This window comes from Pteronotus mesoamericanus, unplaced genomic scaffold, assembly GCF_021234165.1.
Source record: "Pteronotus mesoamericanus isolate MK-2021 breed Mesoamerican mustached bat unplaced genomic scaffold, CSHL_Meso_final contig_98, whole genome shotgun sequence".
Classification (NCBI taxonomy): Eukaryota; Metazoa; Chordata; class Mammalia; order Chiroptera; family Mormoopidae; genus Pteronotus; species Pteronotus mesoamericanus.
In genome coordinates, this window is record NW_026555295.1 from 6,767,876 (window position 1) to 6,794,854 (window position 26,979).

Consider the following 26,979-nt stretch of genomic DNA (forward strand, 5'->3'; position numbering starts at 1 on the left):
TTTAAAGTCTACCATGTACAAGTCCCTGTACTCGGGGCCATGGAGAGGACAAACGCGGTGAAGTGGTCTAATGTGGAAACAAACGTCCATTAATATTTTGAACAGGAGCTAGTATGTCACAAATGTCTTGTCCATGGTTCAGGAAAAAATGATATGAGAATTGAGAAGTGGTGGAAGATGTCACTTCTGGCTAAACGATAAGGGAAAATTTTGTAAAAGAGATGACATTTTAGCTTATCCTTGAAGAAGTTGGCAGCACGTAGCATAAACAAAGAGGAGGGGAAACCTGTCTGTTTAGGCATAGAAAGGCAGGTAGGATCCAGGTAGGGGCAACTTTTGCAAGCTAGAGTTTGAACTTTATTCCAAGCACATAAACATTTTTGACCAAAGCAGTGGCCAAGCACCCAGGCTTTGGCATTAGATAAATTTAAGCTCAAATCCTTATTCCACTAACTGTGTGTGATCTTGAGCAAGTTACTTACTTTTCCAAGCAGCAGATAAGTAATTTCTATCACACAGGGCAGTTATCAGGATTAAATTCAATTTGGATATGAAGCACTCAGTCATTCAGAAAACATTTATTGACCCTCCACCAGGTATGTTCTAGACAATGAGCTTTGTACTGGTGACACAGAGATAAAGGCTGAAGGAAGGCATGAAGCAATGGGAAAGGCAGGTAGGTAAACAGAAAATTACAATACAGTGTAAGTGAGCACAGAGTCAGAGCAGCTGAGTAACGCAGGTCAGGAATGGGGATGGTAAAGAAAGCTTACCTGAGGAGGCAGCCCCTGGCCGCCTGAAAGGAGCCTTTAAAGGTGGGTAGAAATGGAACTTATTTTCCAAGATCTGATTACTTTTATTAATCTTCTTGTTACATTGTAGTTTCTACAGAAACAAGCATATAAAACTCTAAATTATGTTGTTTGGTGGGTTGATTGTTTTTGGCTTATTTCAAATTTAGAGATATAGAGATGGTGTAAGGGAGAGTAGCCTATTTCGCAGCTGATTCCATTTGAAATCACATTAACAGTGAAAGAAGTAAACAAACCAAATCACTGAAACATTTGTGGTAAAATGAAAGGGATTAAAGGGAAATTGACCTAATATGAAGTAGCAAATCTGGGTTTTTGTTTGCAGGAGACCTGTTACAGGACATTTACTGGGGTTTCAGCCCATAATTATTTTTTCTTCTGAAATGGAGCCCCAGTTTTGTTTTGCTTTTCTTTTTCTGGAGAACCACAGCTTTCCTTATTCTTTTTTTATGTATTCTGGTGTGGTTGACTCCATTGCATTCTGGTTTAGGGGTTGGTTGTGATTCAGGCCTGGTTAATCAGACCCTTACACTGTCCTAGTGATGGTCTAGGACACCCTAGTGCCACCCAATCAGAACCAAAGAGAGACAGTCTGGGACTTCTGCAGAGCCTGTAAGTATGCCTTGGCTACTAGCAGACTGAGAGCTGCTGGTAGCCATTTTCCTACTACTTCGTACCACTTGAAGCCTAAGATTGAAGGCAGCCAATGTGGTTGCATCTTGCATCACCCCTACTGGGGACCTGGCCAGCAACCCAGGCATGTGCTCTGACTGGGAATTGAACCAGCGACCTTTTGGTTCACAGGCCGGCGCAAAATCCACTGAACCACACCATCTAGGACAATCTTACATTCTTTTAATGGATTTATTCCTCAGCATTTGATATTTTTGTGTAGTTGTAAAGGATAACAATTTTTAAGATTTTCTATTTGTTGCTAGTGTATAGAAAAACAATTAAAGTTTTGTATATTGACCTTATATATTGGTTTTCTATTGCTGTATGACAAATTATCACAAACTTATCATCTTATGAAATAAATTTATTATCTCACAGTTCCATGAGTCAGTAGTCTGGATACAAGTTAGCTGGGTCATCTTCTCAGAGTCTCACAAGGCTGAAATCAAGGGGTCAGCCAGGCCTATGATCCTATCTCAGACTGTGAGTCCTTTTCCAAGCTTACTGCTTATTGGTGCAATTCAGTTCCTTGCAATTGTAGGGCCAAGGTTCCCTTTTCACTCTGGCTGTCATCCAACAGCCACACTCAGCTACTGGAGGCCACAGCAATTTCCTGTCATGCAGCCATCTCTGAAACACGGCATGTTTCTTCCAGACCAGCAGGAAACCATTTCTCTTTCTTCAAATATTCTGATTTCTGATACCTCTGACCCCTAAACTCTCTATTAAACTCTCTTTTAAAAGAGCTTACCTAATTAGGTAGGGCCACTGGGATGATCTCCCTTTTGATTAACTCGGGTTCAACTGGTCTTAATTACATCTGCAAACTTCCCTCACCTTTGCCATATACTATAACATAATCATGTGAGTGAAATCTCATACTCACAAGTCCAACCATGCTTAAGGGGGCAAGAGGATTACATAGGGCTTGTATACCAGGAAACTGAAATCTTGGAGGATAACTTAGATTTCTACATACCTTCCAGCAACTTACTGATTAATTAATTCTGCTAATCTATAGATTCCTTGAGATTTCCTAAATATAGTTATATTATTAAGTATAATAACAGTTTTATTTCTTCCCAATTCTTATATTTTTTAAAATTTCTTTTTCTTATCGCACTGGCTAGAAACTCCAATACTATGCTGAAAAGTAGTAAAAGTAGGTTTGCTTTGTATCTCCAATGCTTAAAATAGGGCATGAGACATACTAGCTTTTCAATAAATATTTTTAAATGAATAAATGGATGACAGCAGAGGTGAGAGATGGGGAAATTGGTTCCTGCTTGGTCATTTGGTTTCAATCAAAAGTTTTAAATGATATTACATCTCCTGACCCACAGAATAATACAAATGACCAAATATTTGGGAGAAAATTAATTATTATATTTAGTGGAGTTACTTTTTTTGTTTGTTGTTTTGAAGAACACATTTGAATTCCAAAACATGTTCTTCAAAACATATTTAAATAATTACCATATTAAGAAAATGCTCTCTCACAACCACTTCTACCTACCATTCCATCTAGCCCCTCTTTTTTTTAAAAAAAAAAACAACAAAAGCATTGTACTTATTTATTTTTTAGAGAGAGGGAAAGAGAGGGAGAAAGAGAGAAAGAGAAACATCAATGTGAGAAAAAGACATCTATTGGTTGCCTCTTGAATGTGTCCTAACCTGAAACCAAACCTGCAACCCAGGCCGTGCCCTAGCTGGGAATTGAACCGGCAACTTTTTGCTTTGCAGGATGATGTCCCACCAACAGAGTCACACTAGTAAAGACATTTTTTGGTTTTTTTTACAACCAATCTTCTAAACAGTTTAGTTGTCCTTTTTTTCTCTCCATATAACTGCCCTCAACTCATCACAGTATGCTTCCAGTTCTACCATCTACTAAATGTGTCTTGCTAGGATGAATTGCGACCTTCATGCTCTAAATTTAATGGACAACACACATCTTATATGCTATAGTTGACCACTCCTAGCTGCTTCCAAAAACATTACTTCCCTTGTTTTCTGTGATCCCCATAGTCTCTCCAGACTTCCCTGTTATTTCCCTTCCTTCCTCTTTCTATTCTTCTCTTGTTGCTTTTCCTCCTCTTAGGACCTAACCCATTAACCAGAAGGGTATGATAACTGTGAAGGAAGGCCTTGAGAAGTGAGTTGTTCTCACTCATGGGTCTAATGATATGAAGGGGAACAAGAACGCAGATGTTCAACCTGGCATGACCGGCAAGCTGGCATGCAGAATGTCTTGGCAGGCATGCCACCAAGAATTGAACTATCTTGCTTGTTCTTTGGAGTTCGCTAGAGGCATGGAACGGCCTTGGTTGTAGAAACACTTGAGCCCTGACTAGCTGGGAGTGCATGTGACTGATAACATTGGTTTTTTGCTTTGAATGCATTATTGTCCACCCTCATTCTTCTCCTGTTTAATAAATATGATGAGAAAACCCTGCTCGGGGCTCTTTAGCCTTGTACTCTTCAGCCTTGAGCTGCTGAGTCCTCTGCTCCTCATCTTCATCCGGATCAGCGATTGGTCTTTGAATTGGTCACCATTCACACTACAACAGATAACCATCTAGAATTAGAGTAGTACTTACTGGTACATATCAGTGAGCCAGCTTAATCATAAAAACAAAGCCATTTATACAAACATTTTTTGTTTGCTCGTTGATTTGCTATACGTTAATGTTTGATTGTTGTGTGGATCTGTGGCTAGTCACAGTTCCTCAACCCTTCTTTTTCCTTCCTTCCTTTCCCTTCCACTCCTTTCTCTTCCCTTCATCTCTCTATTCTCTCTCTCTCTCATAAATCTCATACACATCCATCCTCCCAATTATTAACTACATGTTGACAACTTCTGAATTTATATCTTCATTCAGGTCTCTCTTCCGAGTTCCAGATTCATACTCATATACCTAACTGCCTCCCTAAAATTTCAGGTAGCTATTACAGATATCCCAAGTTGGACACATTCATTACTGAGCCCATGGTGCCAAATATTTTTTCCTTCATTTTTTTTCTTCCTTGCTAAATGGTTCCATCATCTTCCTAGTTGCTCATGTCAGAATCTAGAAATCGTTTTTAACATCCACCTATTTCCTAGCTCCTTTGTGCAATCAATCAACAGGTATAGTCAATTCTGTCTCCTAGAATACCTCTCAAATATTAGACACTGTCTTAGTCAGCTCTGGCTGCTATAACAAAATACCAGAGACTTAAAAAACAAACATTTATTTTTCTTGCAGTTATGAAATCTGGGAAGTCCATGATCAAGGTGCTAGCAGATTCATTTCCTAGTGAGAGCCCTCTTCTTGGCTTACAGACAGCCTCCTTTTTGCTATGTCCACATGTGGTAGAGAGAAAGCAACCTCTCTCTCCTCCTCTTCTTATAAGAACACTAATCCCATAATGGGGGCTTCACCCTCATGACCTCATCTAAACCTAAGTAGCTCTCAAAGGTCCCATCTCCAACTATGATCACATTGGGGGTTAAGGCTACAACATATTAATGTGGAATGGGGGTGGGGATGGATTCAAACGTTCAGTCCATAACGGATCCCCTTCTAACTGCTTGTGCACACCTTCTCTTGGTTACCTCCACTAACTCATTAATAAAGGTCAAACTAATAAAGTTCAGACTCTAACATGACCTCTAACTCCCTGTATGGTCTGACTTTTGCCTATTTCTATCTCATTTCATGCCAGCCACATTAACTTTTTCTGTTTCCTCTGCTTACCTACATCCTTCATGACTCAGAGCTTCTTTCTGCTTGCTGTTTCTACTGCCTGGGACTCTTCACTACCACTATTTCCCTTCCATAGCTAGAGCTTATTCATTTTTCAGTTTAAATGCTACTTCCTTTAGCAAGAACCCTCTGTTCACCTACATTAAATTGTACTCATCTTTATAAGCTCTCATAGCTGTTTTTTTTTTACCTTTCAATGACACACATCCAATCTGTTGTTGAACAATTTCTATAACTATTTGTTCAATATCTCTCTTCCCTATTGCTCCACCCCACCCCAGATTGTACGTGCTATGAGAGCATGGACTAGATCAGTCTTGCTGACTGCTAGCCTCTTGGGCCCAGAAAGGTCTTTGATAAATACTCATTGAGTGTGGATGGATGTCTGGATGTCTTCTTGAGAATGAGGAAAAGTGCAGTGGGCTAGGAAGTATTGGCGTAGGAATATTTTTCATACTCCTTCATTATAATAAGAGACTCAGAAGCAGAATATAGGTTCCACCATTAAGAGGAATCACAAGTTTGACAAAAATTAATCTCATTTAGGGGGCAAGTAGTGAGTAACGGAGGGAGACTATAATGTACTGGAGCAAAGTGCAGACAGCTTGGGCAGGCATTGAAGAATCAGACAGAGAGAAGAGCAATTTCCTTCTGGGTACCATTAACCAGAGAGATACGCTGACCACCTGGCATCAGAGCAGCACTCACTGGCATGCATCTGTGAGCCAGTTTAATCATCAAGACGAAATCATTAATACAAGCCTTTTGTTTCACACTTATTTGATATATGTTTGTTGTAGGGATCTGTGGGGAAATAAAACTGCCAGGAATCTGAGTTTAAATTTGTAATAGATAAAAAAAGACTTATATTTTGTAAATGTGTTCTGCATGCTCACTTTACCATTTCTTTTGCTGTGCATACTGAACTGCAAAGTAAAGTTAGGATAAACTTAGAAGAATGGAAATAGGCTTTTGCATATTTATAAAGGTAGAATACATTAAAATAAGCCAGGCATTTCTAAAAGACTACATTCTTGCAACCAAATATGGAGCTGTCTCTTGGATTTGTAAACTGCCAAAAAGTACTTAAAGTAATAAATTAATCTACATTGATTGTTTCAAAAGTTATTAAATAGCTATTACCAAGTAAAATCTTCCTTACAAGATTTTTTTCCTGTAATGAAAACCTTCATATTCCATATTCCATACTTTAGAGAAAGCCATACCTTTTCTTTGGAGGAGAGAGGGAATCTGATAACATTTTTTCATTCAAATAACAAGTAACCCCACTTAACATAATTACTTTTTCAGTAATTTGTTGCTGTGGCATTCTCAAAGGATAGTGTACAGACAAAGAGCTTGGGACTGGAAGAACTTAAACCCGGTGTCTGATTGGAAATGGGCTGTCACCACCAAAATGTTATTTGTCTCAACCTTTTGATCTTCATTTCCTCATTTGTCAAGTGAGAGGCCTCTTCTGTCCCAAAAGTCTTTGATTTCAACGATGTTTTCTTTTTTAAAAAAATTATCTTTATTTGATGTAGATACTTAAAAGCTAGTAAAAAAATGATGGAAGGGGGCAAATGCTGTTCTAAATTTAAGGTTAGGTTTTTGGAAATAAGACTACTAGATTTAAACCAGATTATGTTTGAGAACTTGTTTTCATTAATGCTCAGGAATTCATAGAAATAAAGAGAAAAGGCAAGAAAACACAGAAATTTCACTTCCTGGTAGAATGGGAACCAAAATGACCAGGCAGTGGCATGAGAATTAAATGGCCTTTCTAATGCATTTTGGTATTCAAAGAAAGTCCATTCTATAGTTGCAATCCATTGTTATAGTAATCTTTTACTTTGGATTATGTTGTGAAATTGTCCTGGTTTCATGATATCCAGTGTTCTTTAGTCTCTGTTTATTTTTTCTTGTAAAATATTTCCTCAGTTTGATTTTTTTTTAATTTAAAAATATTACAGAGTGGTGTTAGAATTTGTGTTTCTGCTGCTTAAGGGGTTCTTTCTGAGTGACGGTGGTGTTGAGTCATGTACCCAGTTGACACAGAAGTGGTTCTGAGGAATTCCTTTGAGAGACCAACTATGGTTTCTGTTTCTCTGGAAATGTATGATTTCTAAATTACTCATAATTTTCCTAGAAAATTTTCAAATAAACTTTCTCCTTTTCCTGAAAAAGTTTTAAATGAAATTCTTTTCCTAATAAATGTTTAACCATTTAGTCCATATAGTTATACTTCATTACAGCATTGCATATTTTAAAAATAATTCCATACAGTTATTATTTAAAATACTCCAATTGTAAAAATAGGCCAAGAATATTGTCTTTATCATAAATCTAATAAATTAGTAGTGGCTTACAAAAATCTTGAGCCTTATAATGTATCGGTGGCAAGTTGTTTTCAAGACATTAGACTAACTAGATACTCATGGTGCTTAGTGACTAGAAGAAGGTATTTCACCAGTTTGTCTTTATCTTTCATTCATTATTTTAACAAGTATTTATTGAGCTCTCAACTTGCACCAGGCACTGCTCCAGGTGCTAGGGGGTAAAATGGTAATCAAAAACCAAAATTTTCTGTCCTCATGGACTTGCGTTCCTGAGGGGGAAAGACATTCAATAAACAAATAAAACATATGAGGATTAGATGATAATAAAGTCTAAGGAGAAAAGGAAAGTAGAAAAGCAAGTAGGGCATGATGTTACAATGAGAAATATGTATATCATGAAATGTCTCACTGAGAAGGTAACATTTGAATAAAGACCTGAAGGAGATGAGGGAGTTAGTCATTTGGATAGCTGAGGGGAAAGCATTCCAGGCACTAGGAAGAGTAAGTACAAATGCTCTGAGGCAGGAGCATGATGGCATGACCCAGGAACAGTGAGGAGCCCAATATGATTAGAACAGAGTAAGAAATTGGAGAAACAGGAGGAGATAAAATTAGAGAGATAAGACTGGAATTTGATAATGTAGGGCCTTGCAAGGACTCTTGTCTTTTACTATGAATGAGACAAAGCCACTAGTTAGTTTTAAGAAGACACATGACAGGATTTGATTTAAGTTTTAGCAGGATCAAGCTGACCATTGTGTTTAGAGTAGACTGGTAGGGTACAAAGGCTAGGAGACTTGCAATAATTCAGGAAAGTAGGATAATTGTACTACACAACTCCAAGAAGCATAGTTTACCCTGAAGCTTCTGTGAATGGTGCTTTCTGTAATGAGCAGTGGCTAGCCCAACAACGGTAGTCACGGGCTCCACCAGCAAGATGGGTTGGACCAAGAATGATACAATGTGAGTGGTGAGAAGTGTTTAGTTTAGGCATATTTGGAAGGTAGAACTACTAGGATTTGCTGACACAGTCATTTTGGGATATGAATGAGTCAAGTATGATTTCAAGGTCATCTATGAAGTTTATGAATTATTAATATTTATTGTACCAAATACCATTTACTAAGGGGAATAATTCATGTTTATTTTTTAATTCAACATTTATTCAAAATCTACTATGTAGTATATTGTTGCGTATTCTATAAAGATTTTTTTTTCTTATTCTCTTACAATTGTCCTAATTTTTCCCCCTTTGACCTTCTCTGCCCAGCGCACCCCCTGCTCCCACAGTCATTCCCCACACCATTGTCCATGTCCATGGGTCATTCATATATGTTTTTCGACTAGTCCCTTCCACTTCTTTCCACCATTATTCCTCTTGATCCCCTCTGGATGCTGTCATTATGTTCCATGTTTCCATGTCTCTGGTTCTATTTTGCTCGTTAGTTTATTTTGTTCTTTAGATTCCTCTTATAAGTGAGATCACATGGTATTTGTCTTTCACTGACTGGTTTATTTCACTTAGCATAATATTCTCCAGTTCCATCCATGCTGTCACAAAAGGTAGGCACTCCTTCTTTCCTTCTGCTGCATAGTTTTCCACTGTGTAAATGTACCACAATTTTTTTATCCATTCATCTACTGATGAGCACTTAGGCTGTTTCTAGCACTTGGATATTGTGAACAGGGCTGCTATGAACATACGGGTGCCTAAGTTCTTTTGAATGGGCATTTTGGGATTCTTAGGGTATATCCCCAGCAGTGGAATCACTGGGTGAAAAAGCAGTTCCATTTTTAGCTTTTTGAGGATATTCCAAACTGTTTTCCACAGTGGCTGCACCAGTCTGCATTCCCAACAACAGTGTACTGAGGTTCCCTTTTCCCCATATCCTCGCCAGCACTTGTTGTTTGTTAATTTATTAATGATAGCCATCCTGACAGGAGTGAGGTGATATGTTATTGCATTTTTTTTTCTTAAGTTAATTTTATTTTTAGACAGAGGGAAAGAGAGGGAGAAGGAGAGGGAGAGAAGTATCAACGTGTAGTTGCCTCTCGTGTGCCCCTACTGGGGACCTGGCCCACAGCCCAGGCATGTGCCCTGCCTGGGAATTGAACCTGTGGCCCTTTGGTTCATAGGCTGGAGCTCAATCCACTGAGCCACACCAGCCAGGGCTCATTGTGGTTTTAATTTGCATCTCTCTGAAGGCTAGTGAGGTGGAACATCTTTTCATTTGTCTATGGGCCATCTGTATGTCTTCCTTAGAGAAGTGTCTATTCAGGTCCTTTGCCCATTTTTTGATTGGATTTTTTGTCTTCCTGGTGGTGAGTCATATGAGTTCTTTATATATTTTGGAGATTAAACTTTTGTCCAGTGTATCATTGTCAAATATGTTCTCCCATATGGTTGGTTCCCTTTTCATTTCAATGATGGCTTCTTTAGCTGTGCAGAAGCTGTTTAATTTGATGTAGTCCCCTTTGTGTTTTTCCTTTATTTCCCTTGTCCTAGGAAATAAATTGGCAAAAATATTTCTACATTAGGATATCTGAAATTTTACTGCCTATGTTTTCTGCTATGACTTTTATGGTATCATGACTTATATTTAAGTCTTTTATCCATGTTGAGTTTATTCTGGTGTATAGTGCAAGTTGGTGGTCTAGTTTCATTTTCTTGCATTTATCAGTCCAGTTCTCCCAACACCATTTTTTGAAAAGACTATTTTTACTCCATTGTATACTCGTGCCTCCTTTGTAAAATATGTGAATTGGAAGAATTAACATGATTAAAAAGTCCATACTACCCAAACAAATCTATAGAGTCAATGTAATCCTTATTAAAATACCAATGGCATATTTCACTGATCTAGAACAAATACTCCAAAAATATATATGGAACCAAAAAAGACCCAGATAGCCTCAGTAATCTTGAATATGAATAAAAATGAATATCACAGTACCTGATATAAAACTATAATACAAGTCCACTGTAATCAAAATAGCTTGGTACTAGCATAAGAACAGACATGTAGATCAATGGAACAGAATAGAGAGCCCAGAAATAAACCCATGTCTTTATGGTCAATTAATATCTGACAAAGGGGGCACAAGCATACAATGGAGTAACAATAGTCTCTTCAATAAATGATGTAAGGATATTTTAAAAAGTACAATAGCAGCAACAACAGAAAATCCTGTCTTGGAAGTATTTATAACATAGTTTGTTAGACAAAGACTCCATAGATAAAGGAGCCAAATAAAATAATAAAAGAACCAAATACTGTGTAAAGCAATATAAGAAAAAAAAATATGATGAAACTAATAAAATGGTATATATACACATACGTATATATTTCTCTAGGGAAATGGTCCAATTTGAAAATAATTTTACATTTGTCAGGATATGCCCATATTTCTGATTGTTTTACTCCTCTAATATTTCAACAATTAATTTACTATTTTCTAATACTAACATGCCTCATATGTTTCCTATTTAAAATCCTGGACTAGATATGCTCTATGATTGACTCCTGCTCCAGGATGAAGTATATAAAGACTTCATGTCTGAGGTAGGAATTACCTGTTTCAGGTGCTCTTCTGTTGCTGATGTCTTAGGTTGCATTCCTCACAGGTTGGTTGAGAATTCACAATATTATCTTGTCTCCTAGTTCTTATTTGCTCACTTTCTGACTTGTGACTTTTCCTACCTTCTGACCACTTATCTTTCTTGCGGCCCTTGGGTTCATGAGGACTTTTAAGACCTCATGGCTTCTCATCACAGCCACGCTTTGCCACTTCCTGTTCTGTGGTTTTCATTGACACAGCTTTCTTAATAATAAGAAGATAGTGAAGATTATAATGATGAGTTTGATAGCTAACTTTTTTTTTTAGTACTGATGATGAGCTAGGTACTAAGCTATGTTATTTAAGTATGCTTTAAATGTTATCCTCACAGTACATATATGAAATGGGCACTATCTTTATCCCTGTAGAGAACTGCACTTTAGAGAGCTTGATATGCCTGAGGTTACTCAGCTAGCAAGTGGCAGAGCTAGCATGCAAACTCAGAACCTATGAATAGTATGATGCCATAACATGTCCTTTTCTATCACATGCATAAACATGATTCAAAGGGAAAATAGGTCAACAACAACAACAAAAAATCCCAACAAAGTTCTCTAAGCTCATTTGAAAACTTCTATGTGTAATACTTGTGTTTCTAATGTTATGGATTTATCATTTGTTAATTTTGCCTAGTTTGAGTTGGAGATAACATTTGCAATACAATCCTATTTTTAAAGGTATTGATACTAGAGTTTGTTTTGCATGGCCCTAGACACAGGTACATACACACATACATACACACAGTCTGGACACAGACTGGAGAAATAGCAGTTGAAGGTAGTAATGCCAAGGGGGATTATTAAAATAACATTAAAAAGAGAGGAGGGAAAAGGAAGAAAACCAACAAGTGTTTATTGAGCTTTTCTTTTTGTCAGTTACTATGTTAAAAATGCTCATTTAATCCCAACGACTCTATTATTATGCTCATTTTACATATGAGAAAAATAAAGTATGAAGGGGTTACTACTCTTATATGAAAATAAAAGATTAGAAAATGAGATGAAAATCACACTGCAAAAGTGTCATAGCCAAGGTAAAAAACCAGGGTTAGCTAAATTCCAAAACCTATGGGAATTAATTACTGCAGATTGTAGACAGACTCACTCTAGAGTAGCCACCATGATTCCAACATCCTGGTGTTCACAATTTTGTGCAATTCCCCTCTCCCTGAGTGTGAGCTAAACTTGTGACTTGCTTCTAAACCATAGAGCATGGCAAAAAATGATGGAGTATCAGTGACTTGCTAGCTGACTCACTGTAGAGAGTTTAGAGATACTCTATTCTAGTTATGTGAAGTAAGCAGCCATTTTGGGAAAACCTACATAGTAAGGAACTACAGGTATCCTCTAGGAGACAGGAGCAGCCTCCAGCCAGGAAGAAGCTAGGGCTGTCAGTTCTACAGCCGAAAGATCTTGGAACAACCTGAGTGATTTTGGAAGCAGATTCTTTCTTAGTTTCCAGTGAGATTACAGAGTGATGAATGCAGCCTTATAAGATCCTGAACAGAAGATCAAGCTAAACTGTTCCTGGACTCACAGGAACTGTAACATAATAAATGTTATTTTAAATTGCCAATTTTGTGGTAATTTGTACACAGCAATAGAAAACTAATGCAACATACTACCTTGGTTTTCCCTGTGCTTGGAGCACAATAAATTCTTAGCAAATTGTTGTTGCTATTATTATGATAATCAAAATGGAAATTTAGAATATCAGAGTCAAAGAGAAATGGAATAGAGAAATTTAAGAGTTAAATAATGGTTTCCAAAGTAATCAAGCAGCTAATTTAGAAGACACAAAGAGATGATGACATATGAAAAATTTGCATATTACAAACTCCCAACAATTATTGAGTATATTATTATCATGTGAAATATAAAATTTCCAGTGCTGCTTATACCCATGTTTAGTTTAATGTCTTATACCATACTAAATTGCAAAGTTTTCCTACATTAAGGTAGACTACATTAGATATGGTGAAATATTAAAACATTCAGATTCCAATCATATTGTTATAAATTGTGATCTTTAAACATTTTAATATTTTTAAATAGCTTACATGTGATGGATAAAATAATTCAGGGCACTGGATCAAAAAACTAAATGCAGATGAAACCACTAACAGTGTAATACTTTCAGTTCATTAGTGCACATGATTTTTGCTTTACCAAAGATAATTTACACTAAACACACACTGTAATTATATGAGGCCTGTCCAGAAAGTATACAGCCATGTAATATGAAAAATAGAGACATTTATTGAAGAAGATGCAAGATACAAGAACATTGTACATAGGACAATGATGCCTAATTCCCCTTCAAAGTAGGCACCTTGGGACCTCACACAGTTCTCCCAATCACCATCAGTTGTTGTGTTGTCTTTTCCTGAATCTTAGTGACGGTCTAAAATCTCTTTCCCTTTCAAACGTGATTTTAGTTTTGGGAAAAGGCAGAAGTCGCAGGGCACCACGTCTAGGCTGGAGAGGGGCTGAGTCATCTGAGTGATTTGATGTTTTGCCAAAAAACTCTGCACGAGATGTGATGCATGAGTGGGCATGTTGTCATGGTGAAGCTGCCAATCACCAGCTGCCCATAGCTATGGCCTTGTGAATCATCTGAATAGTTTCCGTGGAGGAATGTTCAAGCTTAAGGCAAAATTTGATGCAGATTCCTTGCTCTACTCACTCAGTCTTTTAAGTGTGACAGCCATACAAACGCTCACTCAACAGCATCTACCACCCCCACTGACTAGTACAGTGAAGATGTCATTGTTCACATATGTGCATTCCAGTCCACTCTTCTTGGCTGCCAGGTTACATCGATGTCATTCGAACTGTTCTTGCCATATTAACAATGGTTGGACTTACACCACCCAGACCTTGAATATTTAGCTATAGAGTAGGTAAGAGGACTTGAATGGGTTTCCATTTTATACATTTAAGTTTTGCTATTGTGTAAAAAAAGAGGGACTAGTGCTCATGTCTAACAAAATTGCAAAATACTTTTTCTGATTGTTCCTTCTACCAGTGTCCCCTTTCCCTTCTGAATTTATATTGGCATTTGAATGGATAGTTTCTGTCAAATCATTTAGAATGGTGTTTATTGATTGAGTTGACATGTTAACCTAACTACTGTCACACAAATAGAACACATTTTATTGGTGTTCTAGAATTTAAAAATTTGTCCATTCTTCCTCTAATGAGAATATATTGCCCTCATAATTATCACCACTCATAATCTTAACAGTTTTAATAAACATGCCAAATGCAGTGTTAGTAATATGGTAGCTAAATATTTTCTCCTTTTTTAGGGCAATGATGATTTCTATCAGTTTTTCTTAATTTTCTGTTATTTGTGCTTTCTGGAAATATATCTATATTTTATATAGCTATACATATTTGTGATTTGCCTTTTCTTTCTAATATGAAATGATTCAAGGTATAATAAATGAACATATTAATTTTAAATTGATCCACCTAAATTAAATTACCTGTCCAGTTAACAGTTTTTTGTTTTGTTTTTGGCAAATCTGATCAACAGCATTTACTTCTCTGTTTAGACTCATGATATGATTAGTTCTGTGGAAAAGTAAAAGTAGACATTATGCTGGATCCCCTGAAAGAACTATGCACAATACCCGATGTGTATTTCCTCCTTATGGTATGTTATCTACAGTTGGATAATGAGTACAGCAAACCAGTCTGTCTTGTTCTAGTGTTTACAAAATACTTCAAGGCTATTATTTAATCCAATTGCCCATTTTAGCCACTTGTAATCTTTTTTGGAACAAGATGGAGTATAAATGCAAATAGTTTTTGAAGTAGATTTGACTTGGGGTAGTGAACACACAGTACAATATACAAATGGTATATTATAGAATTGTACACCTGAAACATATATAATTTTATTAACCATCCAAATAAATTCAATAAAAAGAAAAAAACAAACAGAAAAAAAACACAGTTTTTAAAAGGCCAAACCACCATGCTTAAGGCAGCTTTTGAACTCCTGATTTCCTGGTGCAGGTTCAAAATATAGGAACTTACTAAATCCACTTCTTAGTAAAATCTATGAACTGAATTTGGACTTAAAGTGAAATTATTTTCCTCTCTGGCCTTAGAGGTAATTTGAAGAATCTTTGCTTAATATTTTCATAATATAAACTCATCTTTTTTTTTAATGAGATTAGGGACTTAGGTGGATTTCTTTATTATTTTATAGTTAAATTTATTTCATGTTTGGAATTTCATGTTTGGAATCCTGACTCTCCTCGTTACAAAATTGTGGAGAATTGAAATGAGAAAAACATAATGTAAGAATTACCACTCAACCATTTTTGTTTCTTCTTTTCTGTCCTTCCCTTCCCCCAACTTTAACTCTTTAGTGGGTAAAATATTACTTCACAAAGAATTACGGTCACAGTTTTTAAAGTGATTTCTTGGAAGTGAAACTTGCATGGATTTTTTTTTTCAATTCCCAACTATAAGAGTTACATTTTCACTTTTGTGCTGCTTAAATATACCAAGCGTCTTTTAAATGCCTGAAACCTTGATATTTTTATTCAAATAGTTTCAAAATTGAAAGAACTCTTCCAAAAATTAAGACATTAGGACTCAAATGAATGAGGGCCCTTTTTTTTCTCTTTAAAAATATTCTAAGATACTCCCTTTCTTGCGGACTGTATTTTATTGGATTAAGATTGTAGGCCCTCTTAAATTGGATTACCGTTAAAAATCACAATGGGGAGGTATTAATAATTCACAAAAACTTCAAATATCTCCCTCGATTTCAGTGCCAGAGAAGTGTGATAGGTGCCTGGGAGGAAGGCCTGAACTAGGGGAAAAGGCTGATCGGTCGGGGAAGGCCTCCATGGAGTCCACGTACTGTTTTCAAGGTCCAGGGGGTTGTTGGAGAGGGAGGTGACCTTTAACTTTTCAAAGGACAGTTATTTGGGAAACTGAACAGCGTTCACTTTGAGGGGGTGGGAGGAGAAGTGGAATGTTGTGGAAGTATGTATTTGAACAGGCAATGGGTGATTTAGGGACTTCTGGAGTCGGTGGGTCTGGGGGGAGGGCGAGGGCTCAGTCCCGGGTAAGGTGGAAGGCGGCACCTGGATGCTCTTGAATACAACTTCGGGTGGGGGAAGGGTCGTGAGAAAAGTAGAGTTTAGCGTGGGTTTCTGCCTTCGCACGCAGGACTATGAGGGGAGGTGCAAAGAAACCGTGCGGGGTATTTCCCTCTGCGGTGGAACGCCGGTTGCGCCAATGCCGTAGCCCCTCTCCCGAGGCAGCGAGTACTCCCTCTGGCCCGGGCCGCGGCCCTCCCGCCCCAGTGCAGCCGCGCGGTGGATTGTGGGCTGGGGGCTGCGGCGGCCTCGCGGCGGCCTCCGGCGCTGTCTCCCCAGACCCAGCCAGGCCGAGCGGGGTCAGCTGGGTGAAGGAAAGCAGTCAGCAAGGAGCAGAAGCGCTAAGCGTAGTGGTCGCGACGCGGCGGCGGCTCCCCTGCAGGCCGGGAATGTGGGAGAGGCGGTGGCAGCAGCGGCGGAGGCGGCGCTGCGGACCCGGGGGAAACTGCTGGCTGACAGAACACCCGGGAGAGACGTGAGGGAGCCGCCGCTGCCGCCTCTTACCCGCAAGCGGAGTTGGGCTCAAGAGGGCGGCCCTGTGCTCCCCGGGCTGTCGGACTAGGCGGCGCGGGGCTGGGGCGAGAAGCCGGGCTCGGGCCCGGCCGGGCTCCGGGAGGCGGCGGCCGCGGAGCAGCAGTGTCTGCGCTACGTGAAGGGCTGGAGGCGGCGACGATGCACTAGGCCTCGCTCTGGGGCGGCTGCCCGAAACCCGCAGGTAGGTGTGGGGCCGGCCCCACTCGGCTCTCAGCGCTTCGCGGCCCACCCTCCACCCGACCTCCTCTGTGAAGAGAGGGACCCAGACCCCACCCCCCGTCTCCTCCCCGGTTCCAGGCCGACAGAGTTTCGGTCATAACTGACCAGCGCTGAAGCTCCATTCACCTCTCGGTCACCTCCTTCTCTTTCTTTTTATTCCGTCCCGAGATCGGTCCGGCAGATGTCCTCACCACCTACAGTCCCTGATCGCAAACGCCGTTCTCGCCCCTCTGCCGGATCCGGGCTCTGGAACTTCACCACCCTCCTTAGATGCTGCCCCCAAACTTTCTTTTTACAGCCGGGCCCTTAGGCCCACTTTTGATGGCACTGGAATAATTTAAATTAAAAAAAATCATTTTTGTGTCTGGGCAAGCCTACCAAAGAATAATTCGGTGTTCTGCTGTGTGGCAGTTTAGTTCGCAATATTTTGTTCAATAATTAATGTTCTTCAGTTCTGCTTCTTCCTATCTCTGTTTTGATTACAAAGGCAGGCCTTCCCTGTCGTTGACAAGGGAACTTTTGCCTGCCCATTGTATTTGACCACTTGGGCTGCCCATGTGCTGAGGTCAGAATGGTATTTTTAGAATTTTGGCTGAGCCGGGTTGCATTTTTAAAAAATTCCCCTTTAACCAGCTTCATTTTTTGGTCTTTATCGAGGCCTGCCTTCCTTTCGAAGAATTAAAATGTTTGGAATGTTTTTGTTTTTAATTGGTCCTATTTCTGATTTTTCAAACCCCAGGGCAATCTTAATAGTAAATGCTTACAAGGCAAGTGATATTTTGATAGTATACTGAGAAGAGTGTTATTGTGAAAATTGCAGATTTTGATGGACATTCAGGTTGACTTTTATAAATCTATGGGTAATTCTAATTGGAAAAGTACCTGGAGAGCCTTCATCATTTCTAAGCATTTATGATGGAACAGAAAGAATGATGGGATTTGTTTGTTGGACTGTATTCATATTGTAATTAGAATCCAATTTCCTAGCAATAGTTGTTACTTGATGGTTCATAGTGATCATCGTTGCTCATGATAGGTTTGGGTAAAAATGATCAATATGTGCAAATTTGGTTTGGGGGATTGGATGTTTGTAATTTAATGTGATTTGGCTATTTTTAAATAATGCTGTAGTAACCAGAATTATTACAGTACCAGGACAGACATTATACTTTGAGAATCACTTTTAAAAGAAATGAAACATGTTTTAATGGTTTTGTTTATAAAGAATGTATCACAACAAAACTATTAAGACAGTCCATGTTTTGTTGTTGTTGACTATATTCATATACGGTGTCCAGCAGAAGTAATGCCTGCTTGCGTGTGGTTAGGAGGGTAGTAATATGGGTGTAATAATTTATAGTTTTAATTCAGACATTTCACCTAAAATGTCACATGATGTGTTTGAGTGTGATATTGTTATGTTACAGAATTACATGCTTATGATTTTGTAATAAAAGAGGGGCATTATTTGTGCCGAACTCCTGTATTTTGTTCTTGTGGAGGTATGTTACTGTAATACTACACATAATGTTACTGTAGCATTTGGTTTTCTGAAATGTTTTTCATAGCTTCTAAATCATGCAAAGTTTACTAGGTAAAAATGATTAAATTTGCATGTATTTTTTTCTGGAAAAAGTTAAAATTTATTTCTGGGTAGGTAATGTTTTAATTTTAATTTTTTCCTTTTTATTGAATTTATTGGGGTGACTCTAGTTAACAAATTATTCAGGCTTCAGGTGCACAGTGCTACAACACATCACCTGTACACTGTATCGTATGTCTTCATTCCATCTAGTCTCAGTCCATCACCATTTATCCCCCTGTACTCTCCTCTACCTTCTATCCTCCCTACCCCACCACTCAGCAATCGCCACACTGTTGTCCTTGTCCAGAAGTTCTTTCTCTCTCTCTCTCTCCCTTTTTTTTTTTTTTTGCTTTTTGCTCACTCCGTCTCTCACCCCCTAACAGCTGTTAGGGTATTCTGGATAGGTAGTAAGTTTTTCATAATTTCAGAACTAAAATCAAATCTTATAACTCATGAAATGGCAAAATTTGCGTAATTTATTCTTAATCACATTTTCCTATCAATAAAAGTTGATAAACTTATTTTCCTTCTTTTAGCTTTTTACAGACAACTTCATTGAGTGAAAGTACACTCATGTAAAGTGTAAAATCAGTGATGTTTGGTATATTTACAAAGTTGTACAATGATCACCATAATCAATTTTAGAATATTTTCATCACCCCCAAAAGAAAACATCTCATTAGTGGTTACTCTCCATTCTCCCACCTCATGTCAGACCTAGGCAAACACTGATCTACTTTTCATCTCAATATTTGCCTCTGTGGTTCATTCATATAAGTGGTATTAGCTCAATAGCTTGAAAAGTTTTTATTTTAAAATCAATTTACATGTTAAAATATTTTATTTTACTTTTTTTTATGTTGGAGGGGGTATTTGCATTTATTTTACTGGATATAGCCAATAAGAAAGTATTCCTGGGCAGCAATTTCCATGGAGTCAAACCTTTGTTTAAAACTATGATAGAAAATAGATTTGGCTGTGTGTTCAGAAGCTAAAGTTCTTGTTAACTTGTAGCATTGCACAGCCTTTTTTTTTTTTTTTTTTTTTTTTAACTAGAACCTTTTCTTCCTGGACACTGTGAAGTTTTGGATTTAAAGCCAAATGGCAAAGGTGTGTAGGTGGAAATGGTTAAATGTCATCACTGCACTATGACAGTGTGGAGAAATTATTCCCAGATTTGAGAAAGAAATCGTGAAGAGCAACCTCCAGATCCTTTTTAATAATGCTTTAAGAAATGTTTGATGACAGATGGAAGGATTGATTGTCTTTTATCAGGAGGCTTGGATTCCAGTTTGGTTGCTGCCACCCTGTTGAAGCAGCTAAAAGAGGCACAGGTCCAGAGTCCTCTCCAGACATACGCAGTTAGCATGGAAGACAGTCTAGGTTAACTAGCTGCCGGAAAGGTGACAGATCATATTGGGAGTGAACACCAATACGAGTAAAGTCCTCTTTAACTCTGGGGAAGATATTCAGGTCCTGAAGGAATTCATACCTTCCTTGGAAAACCTATGACATTACAACCGTTTTTGCTTCAATGGATACATACTTAATTTCCAAGTACATTTGGGAGAACAGAGATAGCATAGTGGTCTCTGAAGGTGGTTCAGATGAACTTACACAGGGTTACATATATTTTCACAGGCTCCTTTCCTCTGGTTTCTGGCAGAAGCGGGGCAGAGTTGGCCAGAGACACCCGAGGAGAGGCTGGGGAAGGAGGCTCCGGGGAGAGAACTGAGAGAACTGAGGAAATAACCGGCACGATCCTGGCGCTGACCCATCCCCCCATGTGGCAGCAGGCATCTTGCTTAGGCAGACCCACATATTTAAAATATTTTATTTGAGCCAGAATAAGCAACTGATCGTTGATATTAAGCGATGCTTTCAACACCTGACATGCTTTTTTTTTATTGTATTCAGCATAGATTAATATAATGGGTGAAGAAAGAAAAAAGCAAGAATGTCTCCAGTCACCTTAAGAGGTGGTCTGGTCAGCTGGGAGTCAATAAGTAAAAGCTGAAAGAGTATTTTTGTCAATAAGTAAAAGCTGAGAGTATTAGGATAGAAAGGTAGGACAAGACTTTAAAGGTCATCAGCTTATTTCCTGCTTGCTGCACAAATAGATGGCAGAAACCAGATGAGGAAATCTGCAGAGTGGAAGCTTGAGTCTCTGGAATGCATGGTTCAAGAACCACAATGTGGCCATGAAGGGCAAGAAATGGGGATTTGTCAGTTAGAGTTGTTTAGGTTCTCTTATGCATGTATGCATGTACATACTGTATTTGACATTTTACTAGCAGAGGAAGGAGAGACCTGGACATTTCCCCAGAGGGGGAGGACTAATGTTTCCACATGGATGAAATTCATGTTACAAAATCCTCTAAAAATGCATTAAAGAGTATGGCATATGTAATATATTATTTAATCTGCTTGTACTATCACCATTTTATTTTTAAAAATCTGAATTTTAAAAACAATTAATTTTTAAAGAATTATAATTAATGGGGCTGATTAGAGGCCTCCTTTTTCAAAGACCCAGGACCCTAATATCTAACCAGTGGTTCTCAAGCAGGGATGATTTTACATCCAAGGGACTTTTGGCAGTGTCTGGAAACATTTTTCATTATCCCAAGTGAAGGTGGGGTTCTTTTGGCATTTAGCCAAGGGATGGTGCTAAACATTCTACAATGAACAGGCTATATCGTACCCCCACCCTGCCCCTCCCAAAACAAAGAATTAATTATCTGACCCAAAATGTCAGTAGTATTGTTCTAAACCTATGGTAAGGGCCTGAGCTAGGTGGGAAAATACTCTCAACGGACTCTGAAGGATCAGATTAACTAGGAACTTTCTTTGTAGGGTCAGGCAGTTAAGAGAAAAGTAAAAGGAAACCTATGTATGACACAATGCAGATATTCTTTAGTTTGCTTTGCTGTCTTCAAATCGGAAGAAAAAAAAATTTATTTTTTTAAATTGAATTTATTGGGGCGACATTGGTTAATAAAATTATATGGGTTTCAGGTTATACTACATCACCTGTATATTGTATTGTGTGTTCACCACCACAAGGTAAGTCTCCTATCACCATTTATCACCCCCATACCCTCTTCTCCCCCTGGAGAAAAAAATTTCTTTCCTGAAAATGGCGTCCTTATTTTACTGCAAATTTGGACTACTATTATGTTTTGAATTATTCATTACTGGTGCATAGGTTTTTTTGAAATTGGAAATAGATAAAGTGTAGTAGTAGTTTGTTTATGCGATTTTATTTTTTATGATAGCGTCAACTGTCAAGAAAAAGAGAAGTAGGCTGTTTTAGTTAATTAACTAATAGTATATTAATGTCCAAAAATTTTCAGAGTTTATACATGAATCTTATCATTTTTCTTCCTATAAGCCCCAGTTTTGATTCTTTAGTTTGTTTTTAACAACTCAATTTGGTGATGAAAGAAGATTGACAGTTGGGATATCTTTTGCTATTTACTTGCCTTGTGACCTTAGATAAATTATTCAATCTTTCTGACCTTCAGTTTTCTCTTCTATAAAACAGGAGTAGTGATAATTCCTGTATTATAAGGTTATTGTGAGAATTGAATGAGGTAATTGTGTTAAGATGCTATGTCAACTATAAAATACTGTGTGAGAATTGAATTAGTTAATACATCTGAAACAGTTGTTATATCAATTATACCTCAATTTAAAAAAAGGGTTAGTTACTTAGAAGAATCAAAATAGAATGGGAAAGAGAGGATCCCAAAGGCAGGAATATAGATAGCAAGGCAGAGAACAGTGACTGCTGACAGCCTCTCTAAGAAGAGAGAAATTCTAAAAGGATTACAGTAGTATTATTACCATAATTAGATGCTCTTTAATACAGGGGCACACTGACTTCCTTTAGTAGCATCTGAGAGTATAACTATTATAGAACAGTATAATACTGATTATTAAAATGATGAAATCAAGTTATTAAGGAAAGATTACCTTGTTTTCAAGATATGTTATTTGAAAAATCTAGAAAACACATAATTTCAGAATTAAATTTTGCAGAAGTTACTTATTTGTACAAAAAGTTTTAGGCTTTTTTGAGAGTAAGGTACAGTTACCTGGATTAATTTCCTTTTGGGAATAATTCTTTCTGTCTTCATTTACTATTCTTGCCTCCTTTATATTTGAAGAGTTCTTCTACCACTGGTAGGTATTCTTCAAATGTGAAAACTTACCTGAAGAAATAGGGTTTTAAATCTACCCACCCATTATTTGTAAAATCTATCCTTTTAGATTTATTTCTTTTTCTATTATTTTCCAACATCTTTTTACACAAAGAGATGCTTCGATTCTCTTTGACATGTCTAGTAGTCCATAGTTCTGTAGCATTTAAAGTTGAACTAACTAAAATACATAAAATGAATGGGGAAAAAATCTCTTACAGTTTTATTAACTGGTTAGCTTTCACAATCCTACAAAAGTAAGACTTCAGGTAAACAGCTGAAGCTATTCAGTGAGATTTTTCTGGGGTAGTAGAAGGGTAAAATAGTTTGAGACAGTGTTCAGAATAAGTCATGTAGTGGTATTGGTAGGTATATATATTTTTTAATATGGTGAATTTAAAAGATTAGATTTTAGAAAGTGGAGGGTGTTTTCAGGGCAAGAAAAATGCTGCCAATGCCCTGGCCAAGTGGCTGAGTTGGTTGGAGCATTGTACTGTACAGCAAAAAGTTGTGGGTTCAGATTCCGGTCAGGGCACATACCTAGGTTGTGGGTTCGATCCCTGGTCAGGGCACATATGGGAGGCAACTGATAGATCTTTCTCTCTCTTTCTTCCTTCCTTTCTCTCTAAAAGTCAGTAAACATATCCTCAGATGAGGATTTTTTTTAAGCCACCAATTTGGAGAATTTTATATTCAAATAATTGGTATTTTGACTGAAAAGGAAGTTCAGAGAGTAGGTGGTGTATATATGAATATTGTGATGATGCATGATATTTTATGATGTTTATTTCTTATGGAGTGAATAAAGTACATTTGGAAATCAAAATAATTATTTTAAGGAAGTTCATGCCCTGTTTTTTTCACCTTTCTGTTTGACTAAACTGAGGGGTAGATTGGGCTCAGGTTGTAAAGAGTTTTTAGACTTCATAGACTTGATATATATACCACTATCAAAGAATACTTAAAGAGAGTGACCTAATCAGATCTGAATTTTATAAAGATGATTCTGAAGTTGAGTGAGGTTAGGCTCAAAGAAGGATTTTTGGTACGAGACTCTCACCGTTATCTAATCTGCAAATAAAATCCTGAATTAGAGCGGGAGCAGTTGGAATGGAGAGCAAGACATGGATTTGTAATGAATTCTGGAGTTAGAATCCATTGGACAGTCCAACTTGGTATAGAATTGAAGAATGTAGAGAGGTTAAGGATCCTAGAGGTCCTAGGGTTTCCAAGTTGGGAAACTACGTAAGTTGGTGTTGCCATTCACTGAGTTAGAGAAGGAATACATTTTTGGCAGGTGGAAGAGAGGAGTAAAGGTGGTAGATGAGTGTAAGTTCTGGATGTATTAAATTTTAGGTGTCTTGTGAGACTTGTAAGATTATCCAGTAGGCAGTTTAAATTTGTGTGTGGGACAATGAAAAGAGGTTAGGACTGCAGAAGGATCTAAAATCTATGTAGTATTCTCCATCTCCTCTACCATTATCTGAGTTTTAGTTCAGGCTACATTCATCTCTCACCTAAATTATTGCAAGTTTGCTATGTGGTCTCGCCTAGTCTTCGAGTTCTCTAAATCATTGTCTGTGCTATAATCAGTAATCTTTCTAAAGGGCCCAATTAAATTATTTCTGTGACTTTTATTCTTAAGATGAAATCCTTATTCCTTTAACAAATTTATAAGTTCATTTGTTATTTTCTCAACTTATCTCTCTAGCCTAATGACTCTCCACAACTCCCTCCTCCTCCTAAATATATAACTTTCTCAGAAATATTGACTTAATTTGTAGTTTCTAGCAAGAGGCTCTCTCTTCCCTTCAAGCCTTTGCATGTACTGTTTCCTATTCCTGGAGTGTTCTTGTCATACTCTTATTCCTCTCCATTTGTCTGTCTCATTTCTACTTCAGTTTTTGGTAAACTTTCATTGGTTTGTTATTATTATTATTGAAAAACTTAAAGTCCACAGAAAAGTCAAAAGGATAGTAGAGCGAGAACCTATACACACACATGTGCACACATTTTCTTTTTGCCAGATCTGAAAAGAAGGTTGTAGATATCATGATGCTTCACCCCTAAATATATAGGTATGTATCTTCCAATTACAGGGACATTTCCTTGCACAACCACAATACCATATGACACCTAAGAATAACAACAGTTGCTCAACAACATTATTCAACAGATAGTCTGTACTTACATTTCCTCATTTATCCCCAAAATCTTTATATCTTTACCCCCGCCCCCTGCTCATGCAAGATTCAATCAAGGTTTATGTGTTTGGAATGTTTCTTCAGTCTCCCTCAAGCTGGACTAGTCCCATTGCCTCCCTCTCTTCTTTGGTTTATCTTTTGAAAAGTAAAGGCATTTATCCTCAAGTATATTCCATATTCTGAATTAGTCTGTTTCTTCATGATTAGATTCTGGTGAGATATTTCTGGCAAGAATATCCCACAGATGATATGTGTATCTACCACTTTATTGCTTCAAGAGACACATAATATAAGGCTGTCCCCCTGTTGGTGTGATTCCAGCTTGATCACTTGATAAGGTGGGAACTGATAGATCTCCTAACTGTTTAATTAAATAAGATTGGATGGTATTTTGTGGCCATGTAAATGTCCTGTTCCTAACAACCTTTTAAACCAGTGGTTTTAGCATCCATTAATGATTCTTGTTTGAATCATTCATTGTATTGGATGATTACAAATGGCGATTTTTCTAATCCTTTCATTCCATCTACATTTATTATTTTCATGGACTTTTGAAGGCAGTGATGTGAAGTTAGATGAAGACTGACTATAAGCAATTGAATTTAAAAATCAGGTTACTCTTTACCTTTTTCAGAGCCACGTGAGTGCTGGAGATGGAAGACATTGCTAAGGACATAGACCAAAGAGAGAGTAAAAGTTTACCAATGAAGGGAGGTAAGAAGTAGCTTGAGGAGGTAGAGTTGAGAGAAAGAACTTTAATTTAGTACTTGAACTTTTTTTTTAATTGGCCAATGAGACAAAAGATAGGAGTTAGGGGACAATTAATAAAACAAGGTCTCAGATGAAGTGGGAAGAAGTGAGACCAAGAACAGCTAGCTGGTTTGGGGATTAATCCTGGAAAACACCTATACTGTACCTCAGAAAATTAGGAGTTATGTGTAGGTGAGAATTAGGTATGTTTGGATATGCAGGGAAGAAGTCATATCTGAGAACTTTATTTTGTGGGGTGGTATATGAAGTAAAAAGTCTACTTTTTAAGCATGGGCTTGATGAAAGTAAGTTAGGGGATAGGAGAGTACTGAAAGTTTGTAATAAATGCTGTGGGGTCTGGGAAAGAGAAGGCTTTCACAATAAATAAGTGAGAGGACTGCTGAGCAGGGCTACTTCCGAGATTTCGAACTTACAAATATATATATTTTTCGTGTTTTATGTAAGTTTTCTCTGGCAGTGTTCTGCAAGCCAGGAACAATGCAAAGACATTGTATTGAAGATAGATAAGGGAGGAGATAATTGAAGATATAAGGGAGACTGTTGAAATAATTGACCATGGGATCCAAGTTAAGTAGAGAAGCTAGTAAGGCAGAACTGGGCTATGAGAGCCAAATAGTGGGCAGGCAGGAGTGTAGAGGTAATGTCAGTCAGTGATTACTTAAAATATTAATTTATTGTTGGTTTGAGATTATAGTAATAATGAATTTCATAGTTATTTACTTTATACCTTAAGATAACATTTAATATTTTCATTTCTGAACCACTTCCTGACTCATTGAGGATGAGTTTCTAGCTTTTTGCTTTATTTTCTCTAAAAAGAAAACTCCTTAATAGCATCATCTTTATTGTTACTTAACATTCATAGAGTACTTATTTAGATTACTTGAAGACCCTTCCCTTTAGGAAGCCAGGTATAAAATATATTTTATTGACAAAGATAGACAGTTAACATTAGATTATTTGTGCTCTTAAAAGAAACAAGGCAGGGATAACCCCAAACAGTGAATAATCCAGCCCTAGCAGGGGTGGCTCAGTTGGATGTAGCATTGTCCACTAAACTGAAAAGTCATGGGGTCAATTCCTGGTCATGGCACATGCTTGGGTTGCAGGTTCTCCACATATCAGTGTTTCTCCCTAACATCA

The 26,979-nt window shown here is 37.7% G+C and overlaps 1 protein-coding gene and 1 pseudogene across 6 annotated transcripts in view; both read left to right on the forward strand.

Annotated features, from left to right (window-relative positions):
• The first annotated feature begins 16,550 nt into the window (after positions 1-16,550).
• VPS54 (VPS54 subunit of GARP complex) overlaps positions 16,551-26,979 on the forward strand; it is a 99,694-nt gene continuing 89,265 nt past the window's right edge. For all 6 annotated transcript variants that reach the window (XR_008530301.1, XM_054586895.1, XM_054586896.1 and 3 more), the window contains exon 1: positions 16,551-17,033. The gene's annotated coding sequence lies outside the window, so the exon portion shown is untranslated. The remainder of the gene's footprint in view (positions 17,034-26,979) is intronic.
• Positions 19,035-21,640, forward strand: LOC129081351 (asparagine synthetase [glutamine-hydrolyzing]-like; annotated as a pseudogene).